This window comes from Delphinapterus leucas, chromosome 2 (genome assembly GCF_059928025.1).
Source record: "Delphinapterus leucas isolate spDelLeu-1000000601 "Yukka" chromosome 2, BTC_Dleu_Yukka2, whole genome shotgun sequence".
Lineage (NCBI taxonomy): Eukaryota > Metazoa > Chordata > Mammalia > Artiodactyla > Monodontidae > Delphinapterus > Delphinapterus leucas.
The window spans coordinates 70,379,953-70,397,656 of record NC_143130.1 but is presented as its reverse complement, the minus strand read 5'-3'; positions in this window follow the sequence as shown (position 1 = coordinate 70,397,656).

Genomic DNA, 17,704 nt, shown 5'->3' with positions numbered 1-17,704 from the left:
CAAGGCAGATCCTGGCCCTCCCCGCTTGGAACCTCCAGGGGCTCCAGCTCACTCAGAAAACAAGACAAAGACCCAGCAATGGCCTGTGTGACCGTATACAGTCTGCCCCCATTATCTCTGACCTCAACTCCCATCATCCCCAGCTCTCACTCTACTCCAGCCACCTGACCACCTTACTGACCCTTGAACAGCCAGGGACACTCCCCCACTCAGGGCCACAGCAGAGACACCTAGCTGACCCCCAAAGGTTCATGCTCCCTCCATAGTGTAGGGCTGTGGGGAAGCTGCTACCCGGCCCCAGGCCAGCTCTCCCAACCCCCTTGCATTTAACAGGGCCTTGTGGCTAGTTCTCATCAATTGAAGCAGATGGTAGGTTGCTTCCTGGCCAAGAAGCTTAAAATGCAGATGTGTCTTCTGTGTTACATGTTTCTCCATCCTCCTGCTAAATGGAAAAATGACTATAGTGGGAGGTGCGGGAGGCTGAAGTCCGAAAGGAAGGAGCCTGAATCCTTGAATCACCAGTTGGAAGAACATGCTGCCCCCAGGAACCCATGCACTGGACTGTTAAATGAGCTTGAACTAAACTATTTTGCGTTTATGTTACTGGCAACTAGTATTATGCCATCTAACATAGGCCTTCATACCGGGTGCAGGACGTTCTTTCTCCAAGTATCCACATGACTCACTTCTGTCCCATTCAGGACTTCGTTCATATGGCATCTCAGTGAGTCCTGACCTGACCGCTCTATTTAAAATCACAACCCGCCCACACCTGCCCTCTGGGACTCGTGTTCCCCTTGCCTGCACCACTGTCCTCCATTGCATTTGTTACAAACCACTAATTGTACTCATTTATTTTATCTTCCATCTCCTCCCTTCCCCTCCTCCCCATTAGAATGTACGCTGCACAAGGGCAGAGATTCTGGTCAGTTTTCTTGATGTGGCATCCACCTCTCCAGTGCCAAGAACAGAGCCTGGCCTCGTAGGTGCCCAGTAAATGTGGCCTGAGTGGAAACTGGCTGCACTGTGATTCCCAGCACTGCTCAGCCCTTTGCCCATGAAGGGCTCAGCCTATGTGAGGCATCCTTTTGTTTCCTGGGGCAGAGTTGTCATGTTCTTGGTAATACTTTTCAAGGTGGTACAGGCCTCCAACTGCCCCTGGGCCTGGGGCAGAGCACCTGCCGCATCCCTGGGGCTGGGAGGTCACAGGATTAGATGAGGCCCGGGCCATCGAGGCTGCTGCTCCCCAGGTCAGTGCTCAGGGCAGGGAGAGCTTCATGGAACATGTGTTGTGGACTTTTTGAGGAGGAGACGCTCCCCAGAGGGGCCTCCCCAGCCCAGAACATGAACAGCCACCACCCAGACGTGAAGTTCATTCTTGATTTGAGAAGATTCACCCAGCCAGCCCACTATCCCCAAGTCCCAAACCAGGGGAGGGAGGGAAAACGATCAGGCATCCCATGCAAGCACTATGCTGAGGGCTTACTTTATCTACCTGTTTAATCTCTGCAGCAATCACATGAGGTAGGAGGTATTATTAATCTGCCCGTTTTACAGATGGAGAAACCAAAGCACAGAGAGGCTAAGAGACTTGCCCAAGGACACCCAGCAAGTAAGTAGCAATGTACCGTTTGGAACTCAGAGCCGTTCTCTTAACTCTGGCTCCAGAAGTCAGTTCCACAAGCACTACATATGTAACACGTGAGCACGCACACACATACCCTATCCTCAGGAACTCTGGTGTGCAAAGATACTATATCCGTACCTTTGGAGTGGGGCCCAGGGGTCTGCTCTGTGGCCACCCCCAGGACACAGAGGCAGAGCGTCCTCCACTGGCACTGAGAAACACTGCTCTGGAGGGCTCATCAAGGCCCTGGACCTGGAGGCCAGCTTCCAGGATGACCTCGGACAAAGTATGTCTCCACCTGAGCCTCAGTTTCCCTTTGGTAAATGCAGGAGTTGACCCCACTGAGTCCTGGAGTTCCTCCCAGCACTGATGTTCCAGAACAGGGGTTCTCACCTTTTGGGGCCATGGACCTCCACAGGTGTCCCACAGAAGTGACAGACCCTCACTCCAGGATAATGTGCACCCACACGCTCGCACACAGTTTTGTCCACAACTTAGGGTTCGTGGAGCCCTGGAACCACTCACTCGTGGACTCCACGTCTGGAGCCCCAGCTTTGGGGCGGCCCTCAAGGTCTAAGTTTCCCTTGGGTTCAGTCTTGGGAGGATGGGGAGCTGGGCGACCCCTGAGGGCTTCCCCTGCAGAGAGCCCTCTGGCTGACAGGCAGGGCCCTCTTTGCCTATCTAGGCTCAGTCATCCCCTCAGTCATCCTTGACAGCCCCAAGGCCAAGCCGCCCTTGCCCTGAGGGGTCATGGAGGACTGAGACCTGGAACACGGAGGGACAGGAAAGAGCTCTCCCCTCTGCCCAGAGTGACACCTCACCCACCGTCACCCTGCCCGTGTAGCCAACCTCCACTCCTCCCTTGAGGCCCCTCTCAAACAGCACCTCCTCTTGGAAGCTTCTCTGGTACAGATGTGAGCCCCCTGAGGGTCTGACTCATCACCCCAGGACCTGGCCAGGGCGGCACATGGCAGGTGCTCTGAGTGTGGGAGGGCTGGAGGGCTGGAAGGGTCAGGCCCGTAGGCCCCTCCCCAGGGCTTGTCACTATCCTGTTCTGGTTTCTCACTCCAACCTTCAGAGACACCCATTTGCCTTCTAACCAGGACATCCAGGAGACCAGACCCCCACGGGATGCAGCCTCAGGCCTCAGACCCTCAAGCCTGGAGGGGGGTGTTTCTGGGACAGGTCAGTTCTCGTGGAGCCCGCAGTTCACACTGGGAGGTGGGTGCCACCCGAGCCTGGAGGCAAGGAGTCCCCTCAGCACTCAGCCCGCTGGACCTTCCTTGTCCTGCCCTTGGTTTTCCCTTCTGGGAAGTATGGGTTACAGGACCCCAGGGCTTTGGAGATGCTCCAAGAAGGCAATGGGGACAGGGTGGGACCCTTGTTCCCCACATGTGTTCAGACAAAGGCCTTGTGGCCCAAAGCAGTGTGACCCAGAGCTGAGCCCAGCCCATTTGGGGGTTGTCAGGCCAGTGCAAGATGGGCTGGGTGCCGTAACCCGGCTGAGGAAGCCATGGGTGCCCTGCCTGCAGGCCAAGAACCTGGGGCCTTGCACTTGAGGTGAACAGACGTGAATCTTTGGGGGGAAGGCATATGCTTCCAGATGTCTGCACACTCAGTGCTGAAGGCCAGAATATAACCTCAAAGTGAGGCCCTGGGATGGTGCCAGCCATGCAGGCAGGCAGCTCCGCAGACCCCCTCTGTCGCACAGGTTGGTTAGACGGGGACAGACAGCTGCCTCCACGTGGGCTGGGGGAACCCAGAGAGGGTCATGATGCTGCCTCCAAGATGTCTTCCATCCCCACTGACTGCTGCCCAGATTCCCCACTGGAGCTTCGTCCTGTAGCTAAGTCTGGGCCCTATTAGGATGGGAGCCTGTGTTCACAGAGTACAGGGAGGGTGGGGAGAGAGGCAGTGCCAGGCAAGGCTGCAGAAGAGCATGAAACAACAGAAGCAGGAGGGCAAGAAGGGAGCCAGTGCCAACAGCCCGTAGCAGCCCAGGCAGCCAGCGGGGTCCTCACTCCACACTTGAGGCCAGGTGGGCTCCCAAGGCTGTACTGGGTCCAGGTCCCAACCTCCTCATTGAGGGGCTGGGGTGCTTTCCCTTCAAGCAGCCAGAAATGGCTCAATCCCACCACAGGTGGGAGGCTGAGGCCAGGATCAGTTGTGAGGGGCTTGTGGAGAAGGCCAACAGCTGTGGTGATATCGGACAAGGGTGGGGAGCCCAGGCAGGTGGAAGCAGAAATGGCCCAGGACACAGCCCCCAAGCCTGGTCCTTGTGGGCGCTGGCTGCTAGTGCAGGGGAGGGGAAGCAGGAGGGAGATGGGAGGAGGTCACCAGCCCTCGGTGGCAGAGCTGGGTTTTGATGGCACTTCCTGGCTTTGTCATGACTCCTTTCCGGTTGGCAGAAACCGTGTCCTGATCCACCCGAGGTGCCCGTAACCTGAGAGACAGGCAGGTGGGTGCGGCTGGCAATGGGAGGGACCCTGCAGGAGGCAGCCAGGTGGAGTCCCAGAGACAGCCTGGGCTGGCACACTTTATAATCCAAGATGGATTATAAAGTGGGGCGGGGGGAGCCACAGAGCCCAGGCCTCGTAATGACAAATTTTCTGCTGAACAACTACAAATATTCGCCGTAACTTTGGACAGAGTCTGAAAAAGACTTTGTTTCCTCCCTTGGCGGTATCATTTGTCTTGTTTTGAAGCCACGAGATTGCAGGGAGGAACTTACAGACTAAAGTTTGTCTTAATTGCTGTGGTGTCACCACCTCTCTGGCAGATAACAACACAATGAACAAGTCGATGGGGCTGAGCCCTCCAGGTCCTTCTTCTAAAGTGAGACAAATTTCCCTCCTTTGAGCCCAACAGTCCATCGGCAGCTCTGTCATTTATTTATCTCCCTAACGGTTTGCATTAACTTGCAAGGGATAAAAAGTCTCTCCTGCCCTCAGACTTAGTTAAAAGCATCCAGTCAGGCTGTATTGCTGGTTCTTCCCCAAATTTACCTTTTATCTTTCCCCCAAATTTGCCTTTTATCTTTCCTCCATTTGGGGAGGTGGGTAGTAGGGAGAGCAAATGGGGTGCACACTGAGAAAAGCAGTGAGGGTGGCAGGATGAGAAAAGAGCATGGAGGGTCCCCGGAGTTCCAGTGTCCAGATCACTTTAATTCTGAGAAAGAGGAGAAATAGTGCTGTCTTGCAGTTATCGGCTGGGCACAGCACACTGCCTTCACACTTGCCTTGGTGGTTCCTCCCAGCACCCCTGCAAAGGCAGGGGCATGGTTGCCCCACCTCTGTCTCCCACTCTATGTTCCCATCACAGGGGGTGATGCTCTACTCCTTGAATGAGCTGAGCCCTTTCTGCCTGTGAGCCATTGCACAGGCTGTTCCCTCAGCCCCGGACACCTTTCCCCACCACCCTTTTTCTCCTGCCCAACTCCTACTCATCTTCCAAGGCTCAGCTGAAATGCTCTGGGAAGGCCTTTTCTGACACCCACCCACCCTGGATCCCCGTCACTGCGCGACCTCACTGTCTTGTCCTCATTGCTTTTCTTGCACCGTCTGTCTGCCTTGTTCCAGTGAGAGCCCCAAGAAGGCAGGAGCTGGGGCACTGCCTGGCATTCAGGAGATGCTTCAGAGGTAGTGATTAAATAAATGGAGGGGAGGCTGGCGGGGCTGGTAGGGCTTCAGAGAACTTAGTGACCCGGCCTCCACCATGCCCCCATCTAGGAACAAGACCCTAGTTAACACTGCACAGCTGTGGAGTGTGGGTGCTCTTCAATCTCCTCTCTAGTGTTCTGCATTTTCCTAATATAATGCAACAAACGTATTATTTTTATAATCAAAATAATTTGTTTTAAAGGTATTTTAAATCTCTTGGTCAGCAGGGCAGTGGGAGAGGCAGCATTCAATGTGAGTTCTTCTGACACCCCAATGGAACCCTTCTCCTCCTCCCCCCACCCTCCACGGCCTCCTGGACCCCTTTTTGACAATCCTGTGTGGGAGGCATGGGCTTGGAGTCACACAGACCTGGGCCCAAGTCCTGGCTCCTCCACTGACGCGCTGTGTGACCCTGGGCAGGATGCCTAACCTCTCTGGAAAGGCCTGTTTCCTTATTGGTAAAATGAGGTAACAAGAGTGCCCACCTAATGGGTTGTTGGTGTCATTATTGAATCATTCTCCATGCTGACCATGACATGCACAAAACACTTCCAAAGGGCTGGCTTCCTCCCCCCTCCTGCAGGCACCCCTGCCCCACATATACACAGACCCACACAGCCACTCCTCCATCCCTGTGACTCCCCACTTTTTCATCTGCCCCCTGCCCTTCAGGTCTGGAGAAGGACAAATGATGAGGATAATAAGACACATCACCGCCAGCGAAGGCCACTGCACATTGGGCATGAGGGCCTGGCATGGGTATTCTGGCCTCTAATGGCAGTGCCTGTGGGTGACCACAATGCTCCCCACCAGTGTGTTCCTCAGCCCACACCCAGGCCTGCCTTGGCTTCCCCAGGAGGTTTGTGCAGCTCAGGGCAATAGCTCCAGGCTCAGCCCTGGCCATACCCAGTCGGGGCAAAGCTCTGGATTCCAGGCAGTAGCTCAGGAGGCTGAGGGTGTGGACAGAAGTGCCCCCACCTGGATGCACACATGCTGTCATCCATATGCTGTATTCATCAAGTTCCCACATACACTCCAGCCTCCCAGGGCCTCTTTTTTGAGAGAGAAGTGTAGTAGGCAGAATATGACAGCCCCCCAAAGATGTTCACATCCTGACACCCAGAATCTGTGAATATATACATATATTACAGGGCAAAGGGGAATTAAGATTCTTATTCACCTGACTTTAAAGATTATCCTGGGACTTCCCTGGTGGTGCAGCGGTTAAGATCCGCCTGCCAATGCAGGGCACACGGGTCCGAGCCCTGGCCCGGGAAGATCCCACATGCCGCGGAGCAACTTAGCCCTTGTGCCACAACTACTGAGCCTGCGCTCTAGAGCCCACGTGCCACAACTACTGAGCCCACGTGCCTAGAGCCCATGCTCCACAACAAGAGAAGCCACTACAATGAGAAGCCCTCGCACCACAACGAAGAGTAGCCCCCGCTCACCGCAACTAGAGAAAGCCCGCACACAGCAAGGAAGACCCAACACAGCCAAAAATTAATTAATAACAAAAATAATTAAGTTAAAAAAGATTTTTCTGGATTATCCAGGTCAGCCCAGTGTAATTATAAGGGTCCTTTATTTATTTATTTTGGGGTACACGGGCCTCTCACTGTTGTGGCCTCTCCTGTTGCGGAGCACAGGCTCCGGACGCACAGGCTCAGCGGCCATGGCTCATGGGCCCAGCCGCTCCGCGGCGTGTGGGATCCTCTCGGACTGGGACACGAACCCGTGTCCCCTGCATTGGCAGGCAGACTCTCAACCACTGCACCACCAGGGAAGCCCTATAAGGGGCCTTTAAAGTGGAAGAAGGATGGGGCTCCCCTGGTGGTCCAGTGGTTGAGACTCTATGCTTCCACTGCAGGGGGCGTGGGTTCGATCCCTGATGGGGGAAGTTCTACCTGCTGTGAGGTGCAGCAAAAAATGAAGAGGGAAGCACAGGCAGAGAGATTTGAAGATGCTACACTGCTGGCTTTGAAGAAGGACCCAGGAGCCAAGGAATGCAGGTGGCCTCTAGAAGTTGGAAAGGGTAAGGAAATGGATTCTCCCTAGAGCCTCCAGAAGGAATGCAGCCCCGCTAATGCCTTGATTTTAGCCCAGTGAAACCCATTTCTAACTTCTGACCTCCAGAATTATAAAATAATATCAATACATTTGTGTTGTTTTAAAACACTGTGGTGGGCTTCCCTGGTGGCACAGTGGTTGAGAGTCCGCCTGCCGATGCAGGGGACGCGGGTTCTTGCCCCGGTCCGGGAAGATCCCACATGCCACGGAGCGGCTGGGCCCGTGAGCCATGGCCGCTGAGCCTGTGCGTCCGGAGCCTGTGCTCTGCAACGGGAGAGGCCACAGCAGTGAGAGGCCCGCGTCACACACACACACACACACACACACACACACACACACACACACACACACACACACACACACACACACACACACACACACACACACACACACACACACACACACACACACACACACACACACACACACACACACTGTGGTAGTTATGGCAGCAATAGGAAACTAAATGTCTCCTCTTCATTTTCCAGCCCAGGCTGTCCCAAATGCCTTTGGAATACACTGTTCCGTGCACACAGCCCTTTACAGTTTACAAGCCCATATTCCGGGCCCCCATCCTCAGCTGCCCTCCCCACTCACCAGCCTTTGCCCGCTCTCCTTCTCTCTCCCTCCCTCCCCCCACCTCTCCCAGCACCATGCACCAGCACCACCAACTCCCATTCTCCAGGAGTCAGTTTCCCTCCTCCAGTTCCACTCCCCTACCCATTTCCCTCCCCGACAGGGCTCAGAACTCAGCCTCCTTGAGACCTGGAGGCTGACCCTTACAGGGGTCAGTCATCCCAGTACCAAGGACTAGGGACTCCCCCCAGGGCCCAGTAGAGACTCTGAAGACACTGTTTATTCATCAGATCCTTCCTCAGCACCTCCTGTGTTCCAGGAGCTGGGGACACAGTAGGGATCAAGGCAAACTAGTCCCTGCACTCTGGAGCCTCAGTTTCCTCAACTGCAAAATGGGATAATAATATCTACTTTGCAGGGTTATTGTGAAGATTAGAAATGCATTTATGACAAACGTCTAACACAGTGTAACAGAAAATAAGTAATAGCTATTATTATTATAAGTATTAGTCTTTAGGTGTGATTCATTCATTTCCTTGTAGCCTCTGGTGTGTGGGGAGGTACAACTAAAAAAATTAAAAATAAAATAATAAAGCAGGGTAAAGGGATAGAGAGGGACAGATTAGGGCTGGGGTGGAGCAGTGGTATTGGGAGGAGGGTCACTTTCCTATTTCCATTAATACCAGCTAAGAAAACTGGAGCTCCCACTGTGTGCCAGGCTCTGGACTGGGGCCTCTCATCTCATTTAGTTCTGCCAACATTCCTGTGATGCCAGCATGCCCATTTCATGATTGAGGAAGCTGAGGTTCAGAGAGGTGAAGCAATTCACCCAAAGCCACACAGCCAGGAAGTAGTAGCCATAAGATTTAAACCCAGATCTGTCTGAGGTGAAGGCTGTTTCCTCAGCAACAGCTGTCTCCCTGTAAGATGCAGACTATGTTCTTTCAGAACTCTCGCTCTACTAAGAGACATGGAACACTCCACTGTCACTTCGTCCCAGACCGTGTCGTAATGAAGGCACATGCCACATACATCAGAAGGCAGAGGAAGAAGAGAATTATCAGTGGGGGAAGAGGGAACACCTCAACAATATTTGTGGAGGAATGACTGGTTCCTGATTCCTGAGCAGTGAGCTTCCATTTACATCTGCAGAGGGAGGAGGCTGGCTGGGCCCCCCTCTCTGGGGAGGCCCCATCTCTCCTGGAGAAAGGAAGATAGTCGTTTCTCCAGACCAGAAAAGCCAGCGGGGTGCCAAGACAATTTAATGGGGAGAGGATAATATTTTCAACAAATGGTGCTCTGGCAACTGCGTATGTGTATGCAAAAGAATAAATTTGAATCCCTACCTCTATCAGACACGAAAAATACTGTAAATGGAACAGAGACCTAAATGTAGGAGTTAAAACTATAAAGGTCTTAGAAGAAAACACAGGAGTAAATCTTATGACCTTAGGTTTAGCAAAATCTTCTCAGTTTTGACACCAAAAGCACAAGCAGCAAAAAATAAAAGATACATTGGACATCATCAAAATTAAAAACAAAAGACATCATTAGAAAGTGAAAAGACAACTCACAGGGCAGGAGAAGATATTTGCAAATTACATATCTGATAAGGGACTTGTATCTAGAATATATAAAGAACTCTTTCAATTTAATAATAAAAATACAAACAATCCAGTTGAAAAAGTGGGCAAAGGATCTGAATAAACATTTCTCGAAAGATGTACAAATGGCTAATAAGCACATGAAAAAGATGCTCAAAATCATTACTCAGCAGAGAAATACAAGCCCAAACCACAGTGAGATACCATTTCACACCCACTAGAATGGTATAATAAAAAAAAATAATCATAAAAAGTGCTGTCAAAGATGTGGAGAAATCAGAGCCCTCATACATTACTGGTAAGAATATAAAATGGTGCAGTGCTTTGGAAAACCAGTCTGGCAATTCCTTAGAAAAAGAAAAACATAGAGTTACCATGTGACCTGACAATTCTACACCTAGTATGTACCCAAGAGAAATGAAAACATACAGTCACACAAAAATTTGTACATTAATGTTCATTGCAACTTCATTCCAAATAGCCAAAAAGTAGACACAACCCAAATATTCATCAGTGGATGAAAAACCAAAATGTGGATATCCATACAATGGAATATTATTTGTCAATAAAAAGGAATGAAGTACTGATAGATGCTACTGCATGGATGAACCTTAAAAACATGCTCAGTGATGGGCTTCCCTGGTGGCGCAGTGGTTGAGAGTCCGCCTGCCGATGCAGGGGACGTGGGTTCGTGCCCCGGTCTGGGAAGATCCCACATGCCGCGGAGGGGCTGGGCCCGTGAGCCATGGCCGCTGAGCCTGCGCGTCCGGAGCCTGTGCTCCACATCGGGAGAGGCCACAACAGTGAGAAGCCCGCGTACAGCTTAAAAAAAAACAACAAAAAAAAACATGCTCAGTGAAAGAAGCCAGACACAAAAGACCACATATTGTACGTTTCCAATTATATGAGAAGTCCAGAATAGGCAAAGAGAAAGTAGTTTAATGGTTGCCAGGCTCTGGGGGAGGGTGGGAAGATGGGGTGATATCTAATGGGTATGGGTTTCTCTTTGGGGTGATGAAACTATTCTAAAATTGATAGTGGTGATGGTGTACAATTCTTTGAATACATGAAAAACCACTGAATTGTACACTTTAAATATGTGAATTACATGGCAAAAAAGGTCAACCTGTCCCAGCAAGCAGACTGAACCCCACCAACGTTCAGGCAGCTGTCCAGAATTGATCTGAGGCTGTTAGGGAAGGGGAACTCACAGATACTGAGTACCTACTCCATGCCGTCTGCTTGTGCAAGGCTGGGACTATGGGGAGAATTTTCAGGAGCCTGAGAGTGAATCCCTGCTTAAATTGTGCACCCGAGGCACTCAATCTAGTCCCAGACCTGGCTATGTGCCGTATACCCAGCACCTTATTTAATCCTTATGACATCCTTGTGGGACCCAGGATATCCTGTAAGACCAGGAACTCTTTTACAGATGCAAGTTTGGAGACTCAAACAGAGCAGAACTGGGATTTGAACCCAAGCCTTGCTGAGTCCAGAGTCTGTTCTCTTTCCAGCCCCTCCGCCCACCATGCTGTGTGGAGGAGGCCGTGGGAAGGAAGCCCTTGCTACCAGGGAGCACTCAGCAAGCCTGCCAGGTGCTCCCTACCTGCCTGCCAGAGCCCATTCCCCGCCTCCTGTGAGAACCAGCCTTCAGCCTTCAGAGGCTCTGCCTGAGTAGCCTTGCCTGAATCTGTGTGGAGGCTGAGAATCCCAAGACCTTCCTAGACATCACCAGGAAGCATAGAACCTACAACTCTTGAAGAACCTGACTGGCCACTAAACAACAAGGGCACCGTTCAATCACTATGGCCAGCAAGTCTGGTCACAGCCCTTCCATTCAAATGTTGTTCACTCATTCATTTAACAAACACGTTGAGCACCAACTGTGTGCTAGGCCTTGTTCTAAGCCCTGGGAATACAACAGCGAACAAAACATTCCAGTGGGAGAGACAGAAAACACGCACAAACAAATCAGGAAATATTAACCAGTAAACAATCCAATGAAGAAAATAAAATAGCATCAGACAGACAGGAGTGAGGGGTCCGGGCAAGCAGACAGGCTTAGAGGAGGCTCAGTGTAGTGTCCAGGAGAGTCCTCTGAGGCTTCTGAAAGGCAGGTACTGAGGAGAGAAATGAAGGTAGCCTGCTCTGTGGGGCGGAGGCCTCTAAGGGCCATTGAATTTTCTTCCTGTGTGTTCCTTGGCTTGGTAGGAAATTTCTAAGTCCCACAGAGTCTCCCCTGTGCTAAAGATCTCGGATAGAGAGGGACTTAGAGCTAAGCTGGGACTGACAGCAGGTGAACCCTTGGGGGAGGAGAGGCAACTGGGACCCAAACTAGAGATTTTGGGTTGGGGAGGAGTCCTGGCGCCGGCTGAGATACCCACCCTCTTTCACAAATACCTCTGTTCAGGCCTTGGGGATATCTGTGTCTGGTTGGGGCAAATAAGTCTGTCCTGGGCTCCCTCCTCAGTCCCTCCCAGCCTAACTTGCATCCCCAAGTGCAGAGAGAGCCCCAGATTGGGCAGAGCCAGGCCCTGCAACCTTCAAACCATTCTCAAGTCCTCCAGGCTCTGCCCCTCCTCCAAGCTTAAGCGACCTACACTCAAGCAGTGTCCCTCAAGCTCCACCCCCCATCCCCTCAGGGCTCCAGAAGAAAGATGTTTATCTGCAGTGCCCTTGGGCCTCTGAGTCAACCCTTCACTCCTGCAAAGTGCCAGTGTGCCCATCCTACAGATGCACATATTGAGGCCAAGTCAAGGTCCATGGTTACTCAAGTGGACAGTAGAACTGGATCTAGGCTGAGACTTTTCTCCCTCCTTTTCATTTCCCGAGGGAGAAGTCCTTCGTTGGCAGGAGCCCTGGCCTGGCCTCTGATCCCCAAGAGCCGGGTCTGGGAGGCAGGAACCCGGAGTGTATGGCCTCTGGCAAGCCCTGGCCTCTCCCTGGAGCTTCAGTCTTCCCGTCTGCACACGGAGCGAGGTGGGTACTTCTGAGCACCTTCGTGCGGGTTCTGTGGCCCCCGCCTCCCCCGCGACCTCACCTCCCCCGCGATCTCACCTCTGCTCTCAGCTGCGGCCAGCAGGCCCCGCCCAGCCACCTTCATTTGCTGGGGCCGGGCCGCTGGGAGGGGCTAGGGTCTATCTGGTCGTCGGATTAATATCCAGATATTAAGTAAGCAATAAATTAGCAAAACTACAAGAAAATTTTACAGCCCTTTGCATTTGGCAATCATTGAGTGTTAATTAGAAATTCATTACAATTAAAACCCTGCCTAAACAGGGCCTGCGCGCCTTAATTACATCTGATTTTTAATTCAGAATACGTGTTTACACAGTAAGCGCTACGTACCCCATGATTATCCCCAATCCTCTTTATACTGTACTAATTATGTAAATTAAACCTAATTAACTGACGAAAACTGCCGTTAATTCAACTGGTAAAAGATACGTGCTTGAGGAGGAGGCGCGACCGCCCAGCCCCAGACCAAGTGGGAGCCGGAATGGGCGTGGGACGCCCGGCTCTGTGCATGCGACGCCGGGGGCTCAGAGGCAGCACAGACCCAGGGCTGGTCGGTTGCACGCCAGGCGCGTCCCTGATCCACAGTCTGGCCCTCCGACCCTGGTGCACACGGCAGTGGATAAAAGATTCAGCGCCAATGGGGGTCAGGAAGGCCAAGGGCACCGACTCCCACGGGTTCCCCAGGCTCTGGACAGGGCCGCACGACTCAGAGCCCTGTCTGAGCAAGAGGGGTGCCACCCTCCCCTGTCTGAGCCTGAGTTCAAGTCCCAGCGCTGCCCCGCACTGGCTGCCTTCATCTGAGCAAGTGACCTGGCTTTGCTAGGCCTGTTTCCTCCTCACGGAGTGTTCTGAGGGCGATCCCAAAAGCTCCTCCTGAGCTGTGCAGCGCTTGTCTTCCTTCACTAAACGAGGCCCTCCAGGCAGCATGCAACGCACGACATTTGGGGTCTGGGAGATCAGCCTGCACCCCTTATTGACCGAGGAACCTGGGTGAGTTGGCTTCCACTGCCTGACCCTCGGTTTCCTGCCTGTAAAATGGGAATAAATGATCTCTACCTATTTCCAGGGCTGTTGTGAGAAAGGGCTCTCTGCAAACTGTAAAATGCTCTTTGCGGTGATACTAACCAGTTGGACGCTGGTCCAGAGCAGAGCCCAGCTCCGACCCCAAGACCCGCTCCCCGGAGATCACTACCCCTCAAGTGAGTGGTGCCGCCTCCTCAGCCTCTCTCCAAGCTCCTTTAAGTCTTTCTCCAGTGCAGAGCCGGGTGAGAGAGCAGGCTGGGTCTGCGAAGCCGGACCGGGTGCAGGGAGCTGTCCGCAGTTTGGTTCTGAACGGAGACGCAGGGGTGAACCTGCACCCCCCTGGCGTTGCAACCCGCAAAGAGAACTTTTGTCTGAGAAGTCCCCGGGGCCCCGCGGCCCGGCTGCCGGGAGTTCTCTAGAGGCCGGCTCCAGAGGCGTTGCTGGCCCTCGCAGTACAATAGAGGCAGGGTAGGCAGGCCCTGCTCAGGGGAATCCTCCCCATCTTTTTCCCACTCCCAAGCCCCACCATCCCGGGGGCGTCCTGGCTCCGAGACCGTTGTCACCACCACGCCGAATTCTGAGATGCCTTTTAAAAAATCATTAGGAGGCTAAGAATAATTACCGAACGGGATTGTAATTATGGGGTGGGGAGGTCGGCCGAGGGAGGGGGGATGAGCAGGTGGAGGCTGGGGGCGGCTCTCGGACCGGGACGGAAAATAGGTTCCTGTCTTCCTTGGAGGGAAGTGGGGCGGGAGGGAGGTAGAGATAGGCAGAGTTAGAACGGGACAGAGGCAGAGCCTGGGAAAGACGCGCCAGTGGAGGGGCAAGAGTCAGAGAGAGAAAAGGGGCTGAGCAGGCTCTGGGAGGAAAGAAAGAAAGACAAGGAAATCCAAGAGAGAGAGACGGGAACTCTGGAAGGTGAAGGAGCAAGAACCCCTCTAGAAGAGACCCCGCAGCAGAGACTAAGCCCTCAAGCTTGGGGGGGAGGGTAGTTTCGTGACCTCGGAAAACGCGTTAGCCAAGGGGAGAAGGGGGTGGCAAACGAGTCCTAGGGCCTGGCCGCCCCCTCTCTCCGAGAGTAGGCCTGGGCGATCCGCTCCCACCCCCTGAGGCGTGCCCCAGGGTCCCTGCGACCCCGCAGAGAAGAGAGAAACAGAGGGGAGAAGTGTAGGAGAAGGGCGAGACGAACCCTAGAGGAGCCCGAGTGCCGGAGGGGAGAGGGCCTGTAACCCAGAGCGAGAGGGAAAACGAGGGGGCGGGGGCGAGGGCGACCCGGCGCCGCTGGCCGCGGAAGATTTATGGCGCCGCCCGGGTTCCAAGGACGGGCTGCTCTCGTCGCTGCTGCCCGCGTCGGTAGCCGCCACAGCCGCTGCGCCCCCTGCCCTGGCGGCCCGCCGCGCCCCGGGCCATGCCTGCCATTATTAACTTCTGTTTGATTAGGGTAATTGTTCAAACTTGGGCCGGACAGTATGATTAATTATAGTTTAATTAACGTGTCCATTAAGGACACTTAATGCCACGGAGGGGTGGGAGGCGAGAGGGCGTACGGGTGCGGGCACAGAGGGAGGGAGTGCGACTGATAACTCAAATAAGGAAAGACGGAGATTGAGAGAGAGGGAGAAGATGAGACCCACTGGGATAGTGGGGGAAAGGATGGTGAAGACAGAAGGCGACAGAGAAAAGAGAGGGGTGGAGAGAAATGGAGCTCTGGGAAGAGAGAAGATGCCAGGGAGCGTCTGCAGCATCAGGGGCTAGAACCCCACCACGGGGAAACTGATTTCACAGGAGAGCTAGGGAGTAGTCTAGTGGTCAACTAGTAGTTGACCCCAGGTATCTCCCAGTGATGACTTGGATCCAGCCCTGGGCTGGTTGGTGTTGGGGGGCGGGGGGGAGAGTCAAGGCCTAGGACCTCCAAACCCAGTTCCCGAGTCCACAGCTCAGTGAAGGAGGCAGGAGGTCGCCCCTCCCCAGGCTGGAGCTGTCCTGACACCTCGCATCCAAGTCTGAAGCCGTGGGGGAGTTGGTTCTGCCCCTTTCCAGCTGCCATTCCCCTGGTACCCCACATCCTGATCTCTTCTCCGGCTCCCCACCCTACTGGCTTCCCAAGGCCACTGCCTTGGCACGAAAGTACAGTACCCATCCCCTCTCCCTTTCCTTCTGAATCTTCCGTAGCCCCATTACCTGGCTTTGGTCTCGGTCCTGGCCCCTTAGCCGGGAGCGCTGAGGCCTTCCCACTTTGTTCTTGGGGGCAAACTTTGTGGCCCCAGGCCCTACCTCCCTCCTGGTCCCCTTAATGAGCTTGGGCCGCAGGTGCCGGGCGCAGGGAGCAGGTGTGTGGCCGCTTACCTGGGGCGCCCAGACCCGGGGGCTGTGGGGAGGCGGAGGGCGCGGCGCGTGGCCCGCGGACTAGCGGACCCCGGGAGGGCGCGAGTGACTGCGCGGGCGGTGGGTGTGGCGCCCCGGCTCGCAGATGTCAGGCGCGCCCGCCCCGCGCTGGCCTCGCCACTCGGGCTGTCACCGCGCCTTGCCAGCCGCCGCGCCATGCGCTCCAGGCTTCGGCCTCCACTCCGGGCTCGTCCGGGGCATCAGGGGCAAAGGCACAGGGCACAAGTCTCCCCGCCCGGGACCCTGGAGCCCCGCGCCAGTTGAGAGACGGCGCCGCGCGGGAGGGGCCAGCGGGACCGCGAGTGTGAGCGCGGGGAGCCCGGGAGCGCGGCTGTGCGCGCGCGCGGGGAGGGGCCGCGCCGTCACCCGGAGAGCCCAGCGGATCCCGGACTCCCGCCCGCCGCTCCGCCCGCCGCGCACCTCCGTTCACCGCTCGCCCGGCTCCAGCCGCCGCCGCACGGTGAGTACCCGCGCCCGGTCGCCGGCTGCCCCCGCGCCCTGTCTCTACAGCTTTTTTCGTTTAGTTCTTCCGATTTGGGTTCTTGTGGTCGTTGTTATTATTATTATACCTAAAGACTCCATCGCCTCACTCTCTGCGCTGCCTGCCTCCCGCCTCGTCGCCCTCTCCAAGCTCACCCCTCAAGCCCCACGAGCCGGCGAGGGCTCCCTGAGCCGCCCTGGCCGCTGCTCCTTGTCACTGCGCACAACCCTTTGCCCGGGCTTTCCACTCTGGCTTTCGAAATTCGGTTCCTTTCCGAATTTCGGAAAGGGTTCCCCTTCTCCTGGATCCGGGGTCCGGAGCCCCCTCCCCCATTAGGGAAAACCCCGGGGGGACTCCAGACCGTCAGTCTGGGGAGGACGCGCTCGGATCAGGGCGCTCCCTTCACTGCATGCGGGCAAGGCACACTTGCCGATTTCGGGAAACCGAGAAGACATTATCATTTCCCAGAACCGTGGCTCCCTCGCCACCTCCCTAGCCTGAGAACCCTTAAAAGGGGGGTGCGGGGCTTTTCTTGCAGAGCCCTCAGCCGAGGAGTTAGGACAGTGCTTTTGCCTCCTAAAATGTTGCAAGGGACTTCAACGCAAAAGGAGGGTCTACTAGTTTCAATTCGATCCACGGAGATAAAGATGAAAGACAGATAACAGATAAATAGCTTGATACTTGAAGAAGGTATGAAGACAGATGGGAGAAAGAGGAGCTAGCGAGGAGAGACAGACAGCTCAGAACAGATAAGACCGACAGATGCGGGGTACCTAGACAAACAGAGAGGGAGGGAGGGAGACAGACTGACAGAAGATCCCAGTCTCCTTGATGAAGCTTTTGAGCTCGGATGCCCTGTCCTGCTAGAGCTGCCCCTTTTGAAAATTGATTTGCCTTTTCTGCCGAGTTTAGAGGAGGGGCCCTTGGGGTTGGGCTGCCTGGGCCGCAGGAGCCCCTGCAGCCATGGGCCGGGTGGGAGCCTTCGGTGTCTGAGGATACATGGCTGGGCTCAGCCACCTAGGGGGCCCCAAGCATCAATCCCCGGGTCCTTCCCGCTGCTGATGTCCGCAGACGCGGCTGCCTCCCTGCCTCGGCCAGAGAGCAAAGCTCGGGACCAGCAGTAACTTTTGACCTGGAGCCTTGTGGTGGCTTCAGAGACCGGCCAGGATCCTTCTCAGCCCATATGAGTCAGGACAGCCCGGCACGAAGGATACTCAAAAAAAGAAAAAAAAGATGCTCCAAAAGAGGAAGCTCAGAACCT